This window comes from Cebus imitator, unplaced genomic scaffold, assembly GCF_001604975.1.
Source record: "Cebus imitator isolate Cc_AM_T3 unplaced genomic scaffold, Cebus_imitator-1.0 Scaffold101, whole genome shotgun sequence".
In the NCBI taxonomy this organism is placed as follows: Eukaryota; Metazoa; Chordata; class Mammalia; order Primates; family Cebidae; genus Cebus; species Cebus imitator.
Genome location: NW_016107416.1, coordinates 1585827 through 1594819, shown reverse-complemented (window position 1 = coordinate 1594819; position 8993 = coordinate 1585827). Strand labels below are relative to the sequence as shown.

Genomic DNA, 8993 nt, shown 5'->3' with positions numbered 1-8993 from the left:
GGATTACAGGCGTGAGCCACCGTGCTCAGCCTACCATGCTGCTTTCTACAGCACTGCACCATTTTGTATTTCCTCCAGCAATGTACAATGGTTTCAACTTCTCCACAATTACCAACATTTGTTATTTTCCATGTTTTCTATTATAGGCAACCTAGTGGTTATGAAGTGGCATCTCATTTTTATTTGATTTGCATTTCTCTAATGACTAATTATATTGAACGTCCATTCATGTGCTTGTTGGCCATCTCTAGATCTTTTTTGGAGAAACGTCTATTCAAATCCTTCACCCATTTTTAAATTGGGTTATTTGTGTTTTTCTTGTTATGAGTTCTTTATATATTCTGTATACTAGACCATTATCGGATATGTGATTTGCAAACATTTTCTTCTGTTTTATAGATTATCTTCTCCCTTTCTTTCTTTTTCTCTTCTCTCTCTCTCTCTCTCTCTCTTGCTCTCTCTCTTTCTCTCTTTCTCTTCTTTCTTTCCAGGTGCCTGCCACCACGCCTATCTTTTCACTTTCTTGATAGCGTCCTTTGATAGACCAAAGTTTAAAATTTTTATGAAGCCCAGTTTATCTGTTTTTCTAAGCAACCACTGCAAAATCCAAGGTCAAGAAGATTCAACCCTAGGTTTTCTCCTAATAGTGTTATAGCTTGATCTCTTACATTTAGGACATTGATCCATTTTGAGTTAATTTTTTGGATTAGTATGGAATAATGGTCCAACTTCATTCTTTCCATTTCTCCCGGCACCATTGGCTGAAGAGATTATTCTTTCCAATTGACTGGTCCTGGCTTCCTTGTGAAAAATCAGTTGGCCACATATGTATGAATTTATGTCAAGACTCTCAATTTTATTACATTGATTTATATAGCTTTTATCATATTGTGAAGCTTACCTTTTATTTTTATGTTGTTTACTATTTTTAATCATGAAAATGTGTTAGTCCTTGTCAAAGGCTATCCTTATGGCAATGCCACACTGTATTAATTTAATTTTGTTTTATAGACAGGGTCTCCCTCTGTCACCTAGGCTGGACTGCAGTGATGCAATCAAGGCTCACTGTAGCCTTGACCTCTCAGGCTCAAGTGATCCTCCTGCCTCAGCCTTCCAAGTAGCTGGGACTACAGGTGCACCACCACACCTAGCTAATTTTAAAAAATTCTTTTTTTTTTTTTTTTGGTAGAAACGAGGGCTCACTATTTTGCCCAAGTTGGTCTCAAACTCCTGGGCTCCAGCTTCAAGCTATCCTCCCACCTCAGTCTTCCAAAGTATTGGGATTACAGGCATGAACCACTGGGCCCAGCCTGACACTATTTTATTTACTGTAGCTTCCTAGTAAGCTTTGAAATGGGAAAGTGTAAGTCCTTCAACTTTGTTCTTTTCAACATTGCTTTGACTATTCAGGCTCCTTGCAATTCCATAGGAATTTTAGGATTTGGCTTTCCCATTTCTAAAAAAAAAAAAAAAAAAAAAGACCATCATTGGGATTTTGATAGACATTGCATTGAATCTCTAGATTTGTTAGGGGAATACTGCCATCTTCATGGTATTAAGTCTTCCAATTCATGAATAATGAACACATGCTGTTTTTTCATATATGTAAGTTCTCTTTAATTTATTTCAGCAGTGTTTTGCAATTTTCAGGCTATAAGGTTTACAACCTCCTTGGTTAAATGTATTTCTTAGTATTTTATTATTTTTGTGGAATTTAAACAATTTCCTTTTTGGACTGCTCATTTCTAGTGTATAGAAATGCAACTATTTTTGGCTGGGCACTGTGGCTCATGCCTGCAATCCCAGCACTTTGGGAAGCCATGCTGGGAAAATTGCCTGAGCCCGGGAGTTTGACACCAACCTTGGCAATATAGTGAGACCCTTTCTATACAAACAAATTAAAAAATTAGGTGGGCGTAATGGTGTGTGCCTGTAGTCCCATCTACTCAGAAGGCTGACATGGGATAGTCCCATCTACTCAGAAGGCTGACATGGGAGGATCACTTGAGCCTGGGAGGTCTAGGCTGCAGTGAACCTTGATCACATTGCTGCACACCAGCCTGGGCAACAGAGTTAGACCCTATCTCAAAAAACAGGAAAAAAAATACAACTGATTTTTGCGTGTTAATATGTATTCTGCAACTTTATTAAATTTGTTTATTAGTTCTCATATTTCCTTTTGGATATGATTTTTTTAGGATTTTCTGTGTATTAAATTATATCGTCTGCAAATTGAGATCGTTTTATTTCTTCCTTTCCTATTTCAATAATTTTGTTTCTTTTTCTTGCCTGATTGTTCTGGCTAGAACTTTTATTACAAGGCTGAATGGTAGTGGTGATAGTAGCCATACTTATATTGTTCTTTTTTTAAAATTTATTTTTATTTTTATTTATTTATTTATTTTTGCATCTCTCCCTCCCATTTCACTTATATTGTTCTTGATCTGAGGGGAAAGATTTTAGTCTTTCACCATTGCTTTTGATATTGGCTGTGGGTTTTTCTATATGTGTCCTTAATTATGTTATGAAATTTCCCTTTTATTCCTATTTTGTTGAGTATTTTTTGCATGAAAGGATGTTGGATACTGTCAAAGGCTTTTCTGCATCTGTTGAAATTATCCTCAGATTTTTTTCTTCATTCTATTAACATGGTATATTATATATTGACTTATTTTCATGTTGAACTACCCTTGCATTCCTGGGATAAATCTCAGTTGATCATGATGTATAATTCTTCTAATATTCAGTAGATTTCATTGGCTAGTATTTTATTGAGGGCTTTTGCATCTACATTCAGAATGATATTAGTGTGTAATTTTATTTTCTTGTGTTGTCTTTGGTTTTGGTATTGGGGCAATGTATGTTGGTCTCATAGGATGAGTTAGAAAGTCTTCCTTTTTCTTCTATTTTTTGGAGCAGTTTGAGATGATTTGGTGTTACTTTTTCTTCAACTGTTTGCTAAAACTCACCAGTGAAGCCATTTGGTCCTGGGTTTTTCTTTGTTGGGAGGTTTTTGATTACTGATTCAATCTCTTTACCTGGTGTAGGTCTATTCAGAATTTCTATTTCTTCTGGAGTCAGTTTTGATCATTTGTGTCTTTCTAGGAATTTGTCTATTTCATCTAGGTTGTCTAATTTGTTGATATATAATTGTTTGTGGCATTCTCCTGTAATCATTTTTATTTCTGTAAGGTTGGTAGCAATGTCCTCACTTTCATTTCTAATGTTAGTAATATGAGTCTTCTGTCTTTCTTAGCCAATCTAGCTAAAGGTTTGTCCATTTTAAATTTTTTTAAGAGAAAAGGATATGAAAACTATGTATTTGGGCACAAAAATGCAATGAGTAGTAAGAAACCATATTCCATCAATTATGACATTCTGTAATGTAGGAACACAGAAAATTTTGTTATTAAGACATGCCAAGAGGAAAAAGAACTCTATAAAGTCCTCTTCAATTTACTTTGTTAGGGAAAAGGATGTTTATTTGGCTCTTGTCACAGTTTTATTATGTCTACTCTCCTTCTAAGTTCAGCTTCAATTCTGTCTAATTCTTGCTTTGCTTCTTCAATTTTCACTTGAGCAAGAGATGGATTAGGTATTAAGTCTAAAAAGGACTTCAATTTTTTCTTCAATGGTATAGACTATTATAATTTTGCCAGTTTCTCTGACAATGCTGCTAGGGACTGATGAAACAGAGAAGCATCCATGCCTCTGGCTGAAAGTTGCTCCTTTGCAGCTCTGATTCCAAATCTGAATTCCTCTGACTTTGCTTTTAGAAAGTCCATATATGACAATGATGGCCAACTTTGGCCCTTTCTGTAGAAAGAAGCAACTCTGCTGTCTTGAAATCCTCTTGTAGACATTTTTCTAATACTAAAGTTGCAGTTAGATTTTTTTCAAGTTTTTCCAGTTCAATCTTGATTTCTTCACTTTTGGATTTGGTATAAAAGGCATCATTCACTGCAGAGATAAAACTAGCTAGTGGGGTCTCCTTTGTTTCTAGGGCCACCACACTGTCAACCAAAGTGTTCATATGCCTGGAACCAGTAGTAGACAGACTGGCAGGGGAAAAAATTCACACTCTCCATGAGAAGATCTTGAAGATACTTCTGACTCGTATTCACTTGCTTTCTGCTTCAAGTCCTCTATTATCAGATAGACATCCCTGTCCCGGATCTTCTTGTGTTCTTTTTTTTTTTTTTTGAGACAGAGTTTTGCTCTTGTTACCCAGGCTACAGTGCAATGGAGTGATCTCGGCTCACTGCAACCTCCGCCTCCTGGGTTCAGGCAATTCTCCTGCCTCAGCCTCCTGAGTAGCTGGGATTATAGGCACGCGCCACCATGCCCAGCTAATGTTTTGTATTTTTAGTAGAGACGGGGTTTCCCCATGTTGACCAGGATGGTCTCGATCTCTTGACCTCGTGATCCACCCGCCTCAGCCTCCCAAAGTGCTGGGGATTACAGGCGTGAGCCACCGCGCCCGGCCCCTTCTTGTGTTCTTAAAGGTGATGTAAAATCTCTGTGATCCATGGGTTCACCTCATACTGTGGAATGCGGTGATCTTCAAATTTCTTTTTTTTAGACAGGGTCTCACTCTGTCGCCAGCTGCCAGGCTGGAGTGCAGTGGCACAATCTCGGCTTACTGCAACTTCTGCCTCCCGGGTTCAAGCAATTCTCCTGCCTCAGCCTCCCGAGTAGCTGGGACTACAGGCGCACACCACCATGCCCAGCTAATTTTTGTATTTTTAGTAGAGACGTGTTGGCCAGGATGGTCTTGATCTCTTGACCTTGTGATCCGCCAGCCTCAGCCTCCCAAAGTGCTGGGATTACAGGCTTGAGCCACCGCGCCCGGCCCTCTTCAAATATTTTTTTAATCATGCAGCAACCTGCATTTCTCTCTCCTCCAGTGGATCCGTAGCTGCTACTCCCGCCCATTTTAAAATATTTTTCAAGAAATCAACTTTGGTTTCATTGATTTTCTATTATTTTATATTCTCTTTTTCATTTATCTCTGTTTGGATCTCTATTCTTTTCTTTGTTCTGTTAGCTTTGAGTTTATTTTTCTCTTCTTTTTTATTTTTTTCTAGTTAATGTTTTTGAGGTGTCTAGTTAAATTATTGGCTACAGAGCTTCCTTTTTAATGTAGACATTTACACTTACACATTTCTCTCTGAGCACTACTTTTACTTCATCCCACAAGTATTGATATGTTGTGTTTTTGTTTTCATTCTTCTGAAAGTATTTTCTGATTTTCCATGTGATCTCTTTTCTGACCCATTGGTTGGTTGATTTCAACATATTTGTGAATTTTCCAGTTTCTCTTCTGTTACTCATTTCTAGTTTATTCCACTATGGCCAGAGAAGATACTTGGTGTGATTTTAACTTTTAAATATGATTGACACTTGCTTTGTGGTCTATCATATGGTCTACCTTGGGGAATGTTCTGTGCATTTGAGAAGAATGTGTATTCTGTTATTTTGGGATTGAGTGTTCTAAATATGTCTTTTAGGTCTAAATGGTTTAGTGCTACTTAAGTCCTTTACTTCCTTATTTATCATTTGTCTACTTGTTCTGCTTAGTATTGAAACAGGGGAAGCTGGGTATAGTGGCATGCACCTGTAATCTCAACTACTCAGGAGGCTGAGGCAGGAGGATTGCTTGAGCCTAGGAGTTCAAGACCAGCTTGGGCAATATAGTGAGATCTTATCTCAAAAAAAGAAAAAGAAAAAAGTAGAGTACTGAAGTCTCCAATACTCTAGAACTATCTATTTCTCCCTTCATTTCTGTCAACTTTTGCTTCACATAGTTGCTCTATTGTCAGGTGCATACATGTTTATGTTTGTTTTATCTTTTTGATGAATTGAACCTTTTATGAATATATAATGTGCTTCTTTGTCTCTTGTAACAGTTTTTGACTTACAGTCTATTTGATGTGATATTTACGTAGCCACCACAGACTCTTTTAGTTGCTATTTGCATGGAATATCTTTTCCCATTTTCCTACTTTTAACTTATTTGTGTCTTTGGATCTAAAGTGGGTCTTGGCTGGCCATGGCAGATGATGCCTATAATCCCAACACTTTGGGAGGCCACAGTGGAAGAATCACTTGAGTCCAGAAGTTTGAAACCAGCCTGGGCAACATAGTAAGATCCCATCTCTACCAAAAAATAAGAATATCTAGATATGGTGGCACACACCTATAGTTCCAGCTACTTGGAGGCTGAGGCAGGAGGATCACTTGAGCCTGGGAGGTTGAGGCTGCAGTGAGCCTTGATCACATCGCCATACTCTAGCCTGGGCAACAGAGTGAGACCTTGTCTCTTAAAAAAATAAAGAAAATAAAATGAGCCTCTTGTAGACAACACATAGATAAATTATGGGCTTTTGAAAAAATCTATTCTTGCAAACTCTGTTATTTAATTGGGGAGTTTATTCCACTTACCTTTAAAGTAATCACTGATAACAAGGACTTACTTCTACCATTTTGCTATTTGGCTATATATTTTTGTTTCTTAAATCTTCTAATATTGCCTTTTGTATTAATTGATTTTTTGCAATGTGCTGTATTGATTTTTTTCTCATTATCTTTTTGATATTTTTTTCTTTCATTTTTCCTTTTTCAATTTCTTTCTTCTGACAGGATATAAGACACTCAGTTTGCTTGAGTTTTAAAATGATATTTCCTTTACCCCAGTTAATGAGCAATAAAGACGTAAATCCATTTGGCCAAGTGAACAGGGTTTTTTCCCCATATTTTAAAAAGTTCTTTTTCTATTGGCCAGGGATAGTGGCGCAGGCCTGTGGTCCTAGCTACTCAGGAGGCTGAAGTGGGAGGATTGCTGGAGCCTGGAAAGTTGAGGCTGCAGTGAGCCGTGATCATGCCACTGCACTCTAGCTGGGGTGACAGAGTGAGACCCTGTCTTAAAAACAAAACAAAACTGATTTTCCTTGTGGCCACCTTGGAGATTACAATTAATATCTTAAATTTAAAACAATCTCTCTAGGCACAATGGTATGCACCTGTAATCCCAGCTACTCAGGAGGCTGAGGCAAGAGGATCTTTGAACCCAGGAGTGTGAAACCAGGATGGACAACATAGTGAAACCTCATCTAAAAAAAAAAAAAAGCCAGGCGCAGCAGCTCACACCTGTAATGCCAGTGCCCTGGGAGATTGAGGCGGGCAGATCATGAGGTCAGGAGATCAAGACCATCCTGGCTGACACAATGAAACCCTGTCTACACTAAAAATACAAAAAATTAGCAGGGTGTGGTGACGCGCACCTGTAGTCCCAGCTACTGGGTAGGCTGAGGCAGGAGAATCACTTGAACCCGGGAGGTAGAGGTTGCAGTGAGCCGAGATCACACCGCTGCACTCCAGCCTGGGCGACAGAGCAAGACTCTGTCTCAAAACAAACAAACAGAAAACATCTAGCAATCTAGCGTGAATTAATACCAATGTAGCCTCAATATTTATAAAGATTTTATCCCACATATCTGCATCTTTTCTTGTTATGTTGCTAATGTCACAAATTATATCTGTATACATTATATGCCCATTATCATAGGTTTATAATTATTATTTTATGCATTTGTTTTTAAAATCATATAGACAAAAAACAGGAGTTACAAACCAAAAATGCAATAACACAGGCTTTTATATTTACACATGTAGTTACCTTATTATTGTTCCTTATTTCTTTATATGGCTTCAAGTTACATCTAGTGTCCTTTCATTTCAGGCTGATGAAATTTTTGGTAAGGCAAGTCTCCTAGCGAGGAATTACTTCAGCTTTGATTTTTCTGGGAGTGTCATAATTTTGCCTTCATTTTTGAAGGATAGTTTTGCCAGATATATAATTCTTGATTGGCAGGGTTTTTTTTTAAAGCACTTTAAATACCGTTGTCTCTTGGTATCTTTTTGGGGATTGGTTCCAGGAACCCCCTGCAGATATCAACATTAAGACATTCAAGTATCTTATATAAAATGGTGTGGGCAAGGCACGGTGGCTCACGCCTGTAATTCCAGCCTTTGGGACGCCTTGAGCCCAGCAGTTTGAAACCAGCCTGGGCAACATAGTGAGATCTTGTCACTACAAAAAAATAAAAATTAAAAAAGACTGTAAAAAAATAATAATAGCTACTCGAGAGGCTGAAGCAATAGCTTGAGTCCAGGAGGTGAAAGCTTCAGTGAGCCATGATCACACCATTAGCCTGGGTGACAGAGCAAGACCCTGCCTAAAAAATATACTAATAAAAATAGCCAGGCGTGGTGGCTCACACCTGTAATCTCAGCACTTTGGGAGGCCAACACGGGCAGATCGCTTAAAATCAGGAATTTGAGACCAGCCTGGCCAACATGGTGAAACCCTGTCTCTACTAAAAATGCAAAAATCAGCTGCGAGTGGTGGTGCATGCCTGTAACTCTAGCCACTGGGGAGGCCGAGGCAGGAAAATTGCTCAATCCCAGGAGGTGGAGGTTGCAGTGAGCTGAGATCACGCTACTGCACTCCAGCCTGGGTGACAGAGCGAGACTCCATCTAAAAAGAAAAACAACACAAACAAAAAAACTAATAAAAATAAAAAATAGAATGTTATAATATCTGCCCAAAACCTATGTACATCCTCCCACATACTTTAAATCATCTCTAGATTACTTATAATTCCTAATACAATGTAAATGCTATGTAAATTGCTGTTATACTATACAGTTTAGGGAATCGTGACAAGAAAAAGTCTGTACATGCTCAGTACAGACAAAATCATTTTTCTCCCAAATATTTTTGATTCATGCTTGGTTGAATCCACAGATGCAGAGCCTATGGATATAAAGGGCCAACTTTATGTTATTTCCATGGTTTCTGGGGCTAAATCTGTTTTTAGTATTATTGAAGATCCATTGCACATAATAAGCTGCTTCTCTCTTGCTGTTTTCAAGATTCTCTCTTTATCTTTGTGTGTTTTCTTGTTTTTTCTTTCTTTCTTTTTTTTTTT

The 8993-nt window shown here is 38.0% G+C and overlaps 1 protein-coding gene, 1 non-coding gene and 1 pseudogene across 2 annotated transcripts in view; 1 reads left to right on the top strand and 2 right to left on the bottom strand.

The window, feature by feature from the left end:
* LOC108310047 overlaps window positions 1-8993 on the top strand; it is a 22406-nt gene that overhangs the window by 5698 nt on the left and 7715 nt on the right.
* Window positions 3457-6724, bottom strand: LOC108310092 (annotated as a pseudogene).
* Window positions 6625-6746, bottom strand: LOC119472457. Its single transcript, XR_005201601.1, has one exon. It is a non-coding gene; the product is annotated as a small nucleolar RNA SNORA27 (small nucleolar RNA).